The sequence below is a fragment of the Neodiprion virginianus genome, chromosome 2, assembly GCF_021901495.1.
Source record: "Neodiprion virginianus isolate iyNeoVirg1 chromosome 2, iyNeoVirg1.1, whole genome shotgun sequence".
Classification (NCBI taxonomy): domain Eukaryota; kingdom Metazoa; phylum Arthropoda; class Insecta; order Hymenoptera; family Diprionidae; genus Neodiprion; species Neodiprion virginianus.
In genome coordinates, this window is record NC_060878.1 from 29,550,340 (window position 1) to 29,562,493 (window position 12,154).

Here is a 12,154-nt window from a genome sequence, read left to right on the forward strand (position 1 = left end):
ACTTCGCAAAGCTGCGACTCTCGCAAGGCTGTATCTCCCTTATTCAGAGGGGGCCGATGTTTGGCTGTGTGAGATATTTTCAAGTACTTTGACTTCTCGAGGAACCGTTATCGACGGAAATGGAATTGGGTGGAAGGCTATCGAGATACAACGAACAGAGTTATTCCCCCAGCAGAATGCTTTCTTTTTTCATCATCCGCGGGGCGGCTGAGATTTCGACGAATCCAGCAAGCTCTTGTTCGCTGATTTCGGTCCAGCCGATCGGCAGATATTGGACGTTGAAACCTAAGAGCAACTCTACCTGCATCGGCTGCAAGCTACTCGCGCGAGCTGAAAGCTGCTCGCGCGAGTCGCGCGCTTTAAGCCGCCGTATCTCCGAACCGGTTCTTCCAAAATGGGCGTGCGAGGGCTTGATGGATTCGTCTTGAGGCCAGGCTCACAGTAAAGCTTCTGCGCATCGGTGGAAAAAAAACGTCAGTATTGAGATCAGAGTGAAAAATGAGAGGACGGAATTTGATCTCGTGCAAAGAACCAAATTATTCATACAAAGGAAAAAATTTGAATAGAAAATCTACAGGTCTAGACGAGCTGTGCGAACGTTGGATCCGAAAAGTTGTTTGAAACTTTCATAATTGGCGATATTCGGAAAGGTCAATCGAAGGGCTTTTCGGGGTTGAGTTATCCCTGGGAACGAAATTTCCTCGGGTTCCCAAAGCGTGCTCAACGAAGTGAGCCCATCTCCATCACCCTACATGCCGAGTGGCGCACTCGCTTCGACGAGCCGAAAGTCAAACACCTGCGTTTCACGTAAATCTCTCGCTTGTGTGGGTCGTGCGATCTACGATGCGTGTGTAATCCGCGCTGGCAGTCATAAAGCGGGTTAGGTTAATTTTTCGTCGCCTATATATGTATATCCGTCGCTCAAAGCCGTTAATGGTACTCGTCGAAGAACGGGAAAAAGTCTTTTGATTGCATTTCGCGTTCCCTGCCCTCCAACAATTCTCATAATCGCAATCAATTCGGTGGGATAATTATGCGAGTTGGCGTGTTCATCGCATCCCTGCGCGGTGGACCGAAATTTATTCATTTATGTATATGTACATAATTTCACTAATTCTAACCTGCGTGCAACGAGCTACGAACACAGCCCTCCTATTCCTCCCTGCCCCCTTCACTCGCCTCATCGTTCAGCAGCCACCGCCCTCCGGTTCTCAGATCACGGCTGGGTGGCAACGCGTATTGTATCACTGCGAGTCTAACGCCCGATGGTTTTACGGCGATTTCCACTGCGCCTCGTTCTTGTCCCGCGTTATTAATCGCCTTGGAAAGTGTAGACGGATAACTTGTGCACGGTTTCTTTTTTTTTACGTATTTACCGATCGTCGGCCACCTTATTTTGCCAAAGGTCACTTCGAAGCGAAGGATTGAAAACTTTTTAAAATTTTTTCATCTCATCGTTCTGCTGATCGTCAGATATTTCCTATAATTGGAAAGTACCTGATATTAGAGTTCTAATCAATTTTCTCTTCGAGATTGGTGAATGGTTACTTTTCATTCGGTTCAAAGCATGTATAAAGTACATAATTTTACATTGTCAGAGAGGAACTAAGTTTTATGATCAGCGCTAATTTTCAGGCGATTTTAATTCTCGTATTGAAAAAATCGAGCTACCGATATTTCAACGAGCGGAAAAAAATAAATGAAAGGTCGATCGGAAATCGATAATTGATATTGCATTCCATTTGATGTATTCAGCTTGTAGTGCTTTGTTCGAAAGAGAATTTTGCAATTAGGTGATCGCAGCACATAGAAAGTGTAGGAAAATTGAATGAAATATTTTTCATCCCACTGCTCGGAAAATTAAGTTTCTCTTATATTTGAAATGCCGGATGAACTCGCAAACAATATTTGAACGTTGATTATAAACAAAGAACAACAAACTAGAAAACAAACCGTGTATTTAATTGGACAAAAAGTTTTTAAACTCAAATTGGTTATATTTTCTCGCAAGGGCATCGTGAACAATAATGTACGAAATTGATCCACCACACTGTTTATCCACGAGTCGTGGTGTTATAAAATGTATACGTAATCACAGTTCGGATAGTGACTGTAATTATTTCGTCGTTCTTCGTGATTTGACGACAGGTTTTATTTCGACAGTTGAAAAAACGAAAGAAGAAGAAACCGATTTCCGCCTTAGTATCGTATTTCGATCGGGGAAGTTTTTCGTCGTCTCGAAGGTAATTTGTGGCAAGATCCAAGCGTCTTTCTCCATATTTCCGTTCCCTGTCTCGTTCCTCTTTTTTTTTTTTTTTTTTTTTTTAAATAAAAGTTTCGTTTGTTTTCGTCAACGGCGGTCGCTCAAACGGACGTCTCAAACTCGTTCGTCGTTCGCGCTTTTCCTTTCCTTTCCTTTCCTTTCCTCCCCTTTCCCTTCCACTCCTCTTTCCTGCCTTTGCCTTTCTTATAAACGTACCCCACACATAAAGCTGCGTGATTTCCTTTGAATTTTTCCCTCAAACGTTCGTTGCTTACCCTCCAAACGATCTCTAGGTGAGCAAACGAACGTACCGGAGAGAAAACGAGGACCTATTCCTCCTCCCTTCGGAAGGGGGCTGGTTGAGCTTTCGCCCGTGTGACTTTGCCGTGTTTACACAGTACGTCAGTCCCGCGTATAAGTGCAGCCCCGGTTGTACGTACTGCTTCGAGCAATGCGACAGCGACATCTCGTGATTGCAGACCTTAAATATAGCCAGCAAAATAAACAGGAACCATCCACTCACAAACGGGCGTAGCGTTCCTCGCACAATAATTATGACACCAACGAGAAGAATAAAGAAAAGGAGGTGAAAAGTCCTTCGTTCCTCGGGGAGATTCGGCTTGAAATCATCCTCTCTTCGTTCGTATTATCTCGACAATTGCGTACACATCATCCGAATCGGTATGTCTTTTTCTTTTTTCTATACAACTTTTCATCGACCCCCTTTCCCATTTTTAACTCCGTCCGTCAGCACCAGAGGCGAAGGAAGGACACGTCGATCTCCACCGAGCCGCGGTGACGCGCTCGCCAGAGGGCGACAGCTTCGCAAAACGAGACGCAAGTGTATTTCCACACGGGCGGCTTACGTATATCGGAAGAAAATGAGCAGAAAAGTTCGAACGGATGGCGTTAATGACTTGTCCGAATGCACGACGTGTGTCGCATTATGCACGGCGTGTCGTGCGGGAAGAATTTTAACCGTTCGATACGATAAATGGTGCAGGTGTCAACCATATGCCAGGGTGAGGATAAATTGCTTTTAAATTGATTTGAAAAGTTTGCTCAAGATTCTGATTGCGCTGAGCAGGGCACGTCTATGCTCTGCAGTACCCTTAACGAGCAATTGATTGCCCACCTGAGGGTAAGTAAGTTCCGAGGTGAAATAACTCTCGCGGGGTTGTGAAACGGCTATATACGGGCGCCTGTGTTCCTTCCTCGTTCTTTTTTTGTTTCATTTCCTTTCATTTCTTCCGATTTACTTGACTCTGTTCTTAAATTCATACGTAGGTACAATCAATGCCGGCTTGTCGAGGGGTTCGAGTAATTCACACTTGAAAATTCGTCGCGCCTTGTACGTACTCCGGTTATAAACGCCTACACTCGTCGAACACTTGAGATTACGAACAAAGTACACGCACCTGTGCATGTAAACGTTGGTACGTAAATAAAGCGCAAAATCACTCGGCGTGGAATTGAAAACGGGAAAAATCGATCGAGGCTTCGCTGTCTGTGGAAAATAATTTCAAATCATTCGCACAGTGATAATTCATTATTGTACATACCGTCGAGAGTCATTTCATCAACTACCTGATGTTAATTTATCCGTCGCGTCGGAGATATTTATGGGGAGATACGGAAGAAACATGTTTCGTGAGGAAATTGTTTGGTTCAAGGATTTGAAGCTCTGTAGATAGCAGTAGGTACACATCTTATGCTGATTAGAAATTTTCTGCAAAGCAATTTTCCACTCCATTCATCTCCGACGTTATAATTGACGTTGAAGCCGGCATAAATAACGACGCATGCATACTTGGGGTCCGTTACAGCAAGTCTGCGTAGGTGAATACCAGGGCGAAACGGCCCGGGCATGGCAAAGTGGATTAACTGAATTTTTTTGCGCCTGTCGACGGTACTTTAGGTTCCTGCAAATTACACCGATGCTTTGTTTTGGATTACGCTCGGAATGGTGATTTGTTAACTCTCGTGCGACGGTGAAGAATCGCTGCTTACTGTAACAGCATTGGAAAGTTTGAATCCTTACGTCGATGTCCTTGAATTTTCTCGATACCTAGGAGGAAGAAATTCTTCGGAATTATATCAGTTTCTCAAAGCCGACTTATTGTACCAATCCATTGATTTATACAGCGAAGAAATTACGCGTTAAACGTTTCTTCATAATTTTTGTCCTTATCGTTCCAACGATTTCGGAAACGATTTAGAGAGATGGTTGGTCAACAATCAATACTTTTAATTATTTTATGTAATTAATCTGTTCGAAAATTGAAAAACACTAACTACTGGGATTATTTCACATTAAATTTCACTCCACGATAGCTTATCTTATTCAGACGATTATTTTCTACAAATTCATTGGAATACTTTTTTTTCGAATCATTTTCGCATCGTTATATACTAATCTTGTGATTAAAATCACCCATCGTAGAATAAACTCGAACGAATCTTATAGATTTACAACAATTGTGAAGGAATTTTAGGTGTTCTTTAAAAACCTTTAAAACGTTAAGATTTGTCGATATCGGGAACAATGTTTAAAATATTTTATTTTCTCAAAAAATTCTGTCAAACGTAACGGTATAAGGTAGTACTTGCAACGTTTTAGCGTTAACTAATTCATTATTGAACTTCAACGTTTTCTAACGTATCACCATGCCATATTTTTCGCGTAAGTACAAAGGTAAAAAATACTCTTTTTTAACTCCACGCGTGTTAAAAGGTCAAATAATGGCGCACACGTCTTTATACCATTAGACACGCGATACATATATAAATCTGTTTCAAAGAGGTTTCAGTAGCTTACGAATGCAACAATTTAACAAATACTTAATGTACGACTATCTCGCGATAAAATTAATGAAAAGTATCGACTTTTAGCCAGCCAACCTCTCCTCAACTGCTTCGAGCAGCGAAATTAAACGTTCGCACTTCCGCTGCTATATCAATTGGTTGTACACATTAAACCATGGCGCAAAGGTCTGGGCACGAGTCGCTCTTAGAACTTGCAATACTACTATTTCCAAGAAATTAGTGCCGGAAGTTATTCGTCTAAAATATATACTTGTACGCAGGCAGTAACCGTCCGTACTCCCTCCCTCCCTCCCTCTCTTTCTCTCTCTCTCTCTCTCTCTCTCTCTCTATCTCTCTCTGTCTCTACTTCCCCATGGACCACGCATTGCCTATATCGTGAGAATAAGCGGCCGGAGACTATTGGCTGAGTTGATTAGTCGCGTTCAGAGGGGCGAGGAACGCGAGGTATGCCCAGTTATGTAGGCAGTTGTTAAAGTTACAGGCCGCCGTTAGGGAATGCCAGCGGTTCGCGTGAAGGGATGCAAGAAATAATCGGGCAGGTGGAACGACGAGACGCGGTCGATGTCCATGTTCCGGGGGACGACTGCGAACCACTGCCGGCTCTTTGATACTCGGCAGCGACATAAACGGTAATCGTGGGTGACGTAAATAGGCAACGTTGATGAAAGACCGCGGAGCCTTCGACTAGCTTTCGGGGGGGGGGGGGGGGGGGGGGTTAATTAGTTTGCATTAATTAATAATTTGATCCGGTGACTTGGGAACAATTATTACCAGGGAACCTGCTTTGCGTGCACGCGCGTCGCTTCGCGACTTTCTACACCGTTTAATCATCCCCCTGCGATAGTGAATTCTAGCGATTCACCGACGTAACGACGAAATCTCTCCGCTCCGTCGCTTCTCTCGACGGTTTGCCGAATTTTCAAAATTTAATTAAACCCGTTTAGCCGAAATGTTTATCATGTATAACTCGCGTGAACTCACACCTCGGTAACGACTAGACCGAATGGAAGTTCAGTTGTTATTCTAATTTAAACGTCAGGAATTATATAATACATACATACGCGTACGTATATGTGTGCGTGTGTGTATATATACAATATATATATATATATGTGTACATATACCTACGTAGGCTGCGGGGAAGTTTGGCTCTCAGAAGACATTTGGAAAGGACGTTGATTAATGGAATTCGTGTAGCACGTCTCGCCTTTCTACCCAAAAAACTAGATCCCATTCTCCAAACTCCAGGCGAAATAAGTTTTCGAAATTATTATTGTTATTATCATCACTGCGCGGTCGCGCGGGTCACTTGAAGTTATTATCGTCTTTGTCTCGGCAGCTAGCTGTTTTATCTCGGTACAGTTTTGAGGAATCGTTTTATTTTCAAAACGCCTTGAGAGATACGCCGAACAAATTAGATGGTATAAGTGATTAAACGGTGGAGAAAAATTTGTTAAAATATTCAAGCTACGTAATTAATTAGGTAATTATAGTTTAGCGATTCGGTATCTCCATATTTTTTTTCTTAAATATCCGTGTTCTGGGAGTAACTCGGTAAATTACCAGCTCGAAATATTGAAAATTGATTGAGTTGTGATTATTCGAGTAGATTGATCCATTTCCGGTATTTTGTTGTTCTGTGAATTCTATTTTCAAATTTCATTTCGCCAAAGATAACTAATTTGCTTTGAAATATAACGGTGTGAAGAGTATCCCAGAATTTTCTCACCTTTCCGTTTCCGGAATGATTTTTTATACGGGGTCTACGACGACCCCGGTGTGGCACCATACACGAGGTGTACGGTGCAAGGGTCAAACTTTCGGAGTCGTGTTGGGTTCATGAAAGCTCACGTCGCGTCGCTACGACGTTTGCAAATTTTTCTCCCGAGGTCAACGCTGGGAAATTGCGAAACGGGTCGTCTATGGGGCGCGTGTGCTTCGCCTACGTTATGGAAAACGGTACGTGTGCCCCGGGGTACGGTCATGCACTTGCATATTTATGCAGTCTGAGAAGACGACGACGTATGCCGCCGCCCTGCCCGTTGAGCCGAGCAGGCTGTGCATCCCCGATCTTGTTACCCGTCGCGATCCGCCAGCTGCTGCAATTTCTGGTTAACCTCGACCGCTTGTCACTTTAGGGTAGAAATAGCTCGTACACTTGCAGTGAAGGGTGTTGTTTCGCGAAATATTGACACTTTTTCACAATTTTTATTACTGAGTATTCATCAAATCGTTGTATTTCTGAGCTATGAATTTCGACCCTTTTGAAAATACAGCAAGAGATAATGAAGGAATTATAAACGAAAGCTTTGACGTTGGAAATCTCGTTTTAGATCGTTTCAAAGTTATAAAAAGTCTATTGCACTCTATACGATGGCTCGTTTTATTCGGATCATTATTTGCTACGAAGTCATTGGAACCGATTTTTCTTCAGTAGTCAATTCGGCGATTCACGGTGGTCACTGGTCAGGGAAACCCCGGAATTTAGGGAAATCTTAGGAAATTTTATAGCTGTGTAATGGAAAGAGAATGAAACGAGCTTTTTTTACGAGAAGGAATTCTGGCAACAATTTTTTCCCACGTCCTTGGTTCCATGACCAGTAAATAGACCATAAATCTGTTTTTTGAAAACCGATCGGTTCGCAGCTTTGTTTATTAAATACTTAAACCAGCACCATTAGTTCGAATTTCAGTCAGTTCAAGTCCGGGAATGGTAAAACAATTTTTAGTGACCGCCATGAATATTGATCTTTTTTATGATAATCGATATCGGTGCAATATTGTAAACTTAAATATTCACCGACGCCAACGTGACGAACAAAAATTATTACAACAAATTTCGCGGAATATAGTTTTTTCGAATAAAATCGAACGAATCTACTGAATTTTCAACAATTTTGCAGCGATTTGAAATGAAACATCGACATCTAAACCTCTGTTCTTCATTTCAGTATGTTCGATCTTTCCATTTGAAGACATGCTTGTAGCTAAATAAGAATATAATAATCAAACAAATGCTCAACTTACGACCATGCGTCGTAATAAAACACATAAATATTATAGAGTTTTTACCAACCAACCTCCGTAAGTATATACGCGCGGTATAATCCGACAGCCGACGAGCGATACTCGGTGCTCCAGAAAGAGGTTCGCATTCTCAAAGTACGATAAAAATTCTACGTCAATTTGACGATCCGGAAACGGGACGTGAGGGTTGGACTTTTGCCGAGGGATTCTATGGGGTTGTGAAACGTCGATTTTCACCGACTGAAATTCTCCGTCTCGTGCGATTTGTCTCTGCGTCTAGGATTTCTTTTCCCCTTTTTCCTGTCGAAAAATGTCTTGGAAGATTGATCGAACCGAACCAGGTCGAACAATTGCGAGCAAGTCAGTTCGAACCATAAACTGATAACGTTTTCCACGCCACAGGCTGGGCGTAAAACTTTTATTTCATATTCAGCTGTAACTTTGCTTCGGAAGATCGACGGACTAACAATAAGATCCACGCATATCCAGTTGCTCTGTATTTCCGAAAGTTGTTCAATTTCGCATCATTTGTCTCGTTACAAATTATCCAGAATATTGTTTTGCAGCCCGTACCGGTTCGTCTTGGAAAAGAGCACGTCGATGATAAGTCGCGCAGTAAGAACAGCAACGTATACACTTGGAAAAAACTTCGGTCCTAATGACTAGAATTTCGTCCTAGCAACGAAATTCCAGTGTTAATATTCGTCCAACCAAGCATTATTTTCACGCAATCAAAAAGTTTAGTTGATTTTATTATAGTGCGCAGAAAATGAAATGTTTCAGTAATGTCTAGGAAAAGGTTTGGCACCGCAATCCCATAGGTTCTGTTGCGATTGCGAAATCAGATCTACACAGTGGAATAATTTTTTTCAAGATTGAATAATGATTGTTTAATTGTTGTGCCACATCAAACACCGACAAAGAAATATAATGCCATTGAGTATTGACTGTCTGATTCAATGGTATTAGAACTCGAATGATTCAGCTATGCTGATTATACTGAACAGATGCCTGGAGCCTCGTCCGATAACTGATCGTTTTACTTCTCTTGCGAGAAATGATTTTTAACGGGTTACGGAGATTATTTTGCCACTTCGTAAAAAATTTTCGTAGATTTACAATGTAACACATTATTTGATGGCGGTAATCAATCGGTGAATTTGACTAATCTTTATCCACCGAATATATTTAGCGAACTGTATGAATGCGATTTAGTTGAATTTACCAGAACGTAATCAATATTTTGATAAAATCATGAAAGAAGTATTATTTCATTAAATCGACTAAATTAAAATCGTGATTACGTATTAATAAGTGTATTTTAGTTAATTCAATTTTTTTGCAACCTTGAAACTATTCAAATTTCATTAATTTTTGTATTTACAACAAAACGTTGTGTTCCTGGGAGAAAATTTTCTAAAAAATGCGTCTACAGAGTGATTTTTTTAAAAAAGCAAATAGCTTTCTTTGAGAGTAGATAACTGTTTGGTTATATTTTCTCCTTTACTTTGTTCGTAGTATTTTACGTTTTTCGTCGTCGATACGGTGGCATAAGAAACGTATTTGTCTCGGTCAAAAAAGGTTTCCTGTATTTTCAACAAGTTTTCTCGACAATTTTTGGCCTTTCATATCTGAAAAACAAGTTTTTATGAAGAGATCGGTCTGTCTATCTGTCTCGACAAATTCCCACGATTATCTCGAAAATGGCTCGATGAGAAAATCTGAAATACACAGGAATGCACATTCAAATAACGGACATGAAAAATTGCCGCATCCTGTTTTTTCCGAAGCCTCGTTTACCATACCGACGTTACGACATTGTGCGAAAATCATAGCGAACTGTCTCGAGTTCACGCTCAAATAAGTCGAAATTTGAAACGCGAATAACGCGTTGAAATCTTCAAAGGAGTACAGATATTTCAAAATCTAAATCGTATACGAACGCCATCGATTGAAACAGCACTCGAAAACAGTTTATTAAACGACGTTTGGAACAAAGATTTCATAAAAATAATACTATATAAAACCAAATAAAATATTACCATGGGAAAGAAAATTAACGAACAGAAGAAAAAACATCGATTACAAAAAAATGTAATAGCTGCAGTAATCGAACTGGTTTGTTAAAGCGTCGAAAAGTAAGCCGAGAAATACCGTTTCCACGCTTTTTTCCCCTCCTCCTTGCTAAGCACTGGAATTATCAAACTTTGAAATTAATTGGCAAGAGTGGTTCTCGGGCATTATTTATAATCCAGCGTAACGCTTATAAATACATCGCACTTTATTCCGTCGAAATAAGGAACCCTGGCAGCAAGTCGTGTCGCCATTTAGCGAGCCGTTGGGGACTTTGAGGGTTGTGGCACAGAGGTTGAATAATTCACCTGAGACTGCAGTTGATAAGTTTCAGAAACGGCGTAGACGTGGCCGCAGGACGAAGGAGGTCCACCTCCTTCGTCCCTCCTTCGTCTCTGGGCTTCCGCTCCACTCCCCGCTTTTTTCCCTCTTTCCCCTTGATCTCTGGCTCCCGGCCAATCCCTCAGGGTTCAAAACACTGGGGGCCGGAGAGTGTTATGAATGATTGAACGAATCTGGGTTAGTCTTGAAAATAGCAATAGCGGCGCTCGTTCGTCCCTTTCCATCGAATTTGATACGAATTCGCGCTAGACTCACAGACAGGCAGACACACGCGCGAGAAACTGTAAGGTAGGTATCCGTAGTATCGTTGAAACTGATGCCGAGATCGGAAATGACCCGAAGGTTTTTTCCCTCTTTCGCTCTCTTTGCATTTTCGTTTTTATTTTTATTTCCCCTCCTATCCCTAGTTTTTTTTTTTTTATTTTTTTATTTTTTTTTTCTTCGTACCCCCCTTTACATCCCGTTAACCCAGATATCCATCCGAGAGCAAACTTCACCGTCGTGCGCCAATCATTTTTCTCCTCCTCGCCATTTTTCTTTTTTTCTTTGTTATTTCGCTCTTACCTTTTCGCTGTATCAATTTATTCGGAATTTCAACGGAATTAAGGATCACGATTTTTTGATTTTTCTTTTTTTTTTTTTTCTTTCTTCACAACGAAATATCATTTTCCATCCCCCCTCTGCTGCGGCTGCCGGGTGAAATTCGATATCGTATCTTCAAACACGGTAATACCCTTGAAATAACAATTCTGGAATGACGCCGATTTTTTTTCTTCACTGCCTTCGCGTTTTTCTTTTTTTCTCTTGATTTTATCCATTTTTTTTACTTTCTCCCCCTTTTTCTTCTAATGTTACATCTCTCTCAATGAGAAATTACACCGCTAATTAGCGGGGGGGAAGTTGGAAACTCGAGTACGCGGTAGAAATTTTTTAATTTTCACATCAATTCTGTACGTATTTAACGAATTTTACGATCCTGCGCTCATTTATTTTAAACTAATACTTTTTATTTCTGTACACGTTGAAAAATTTCTACAACGTTAAATAACCCTTATTTAATATTTATTTTCTTTATACGTAGTTTTCGATTTTCGTTAAAAATATCCATGCACTTTTATTTCTGCCTTGATTTCTTGACCGTAGATTCCTTCCCTTTTTCCTCTCGTTCTCAAGTACATAACTCGAGATTATATTTTTTTTCTGTAATAATAATATACGTATATGAAGATTAAATCTCGCCATGAAAATTCAAACCTTGCCAAGTTCGTAGTATTTTTAATCAAATTACATTAGACAAACTACGAAAAAAGAAGAATTCGTGTCAAGAGCCGGTTCGTGTACGCGGGTCAATTAGCCTCTTGAAGAAGATTAAATTTTGGTCGATGCAACCAAATGTGATGGGATGGAACAGTTTGAGTGAACTAGCAAAACTTGGTACGCAATCAGGATTGCCACAGTTCTTGAAATCCTGACAAAACCTGAAATCGTCAGGGATTGATTTTTCAACCTGGAAATGTCTAGAAAAATAAAAATTTTAAGCGAAGTGAAAAGGTTTTAACATCGATAAAATGTTTTTTCTTCAGAATCCTGATTTCGACAGTCAGAAAAGTTGTCTGGAAATGT

General features: G+C 40.8%; 1 protein-coding gene across 4 annotated transcripts in view; it reads left to right on the top strand.

Annotated features, from left to right (window-relative positions):
* The window catches only part of LOC124297453 (glutamate-gated chloride channel), a 97,329-nt gene that overhangs the window by 11,243 nt on the left and 73,932 nt on the right, over positions 1-12,154 (top strand). The window lies entirely within an intron of this gene.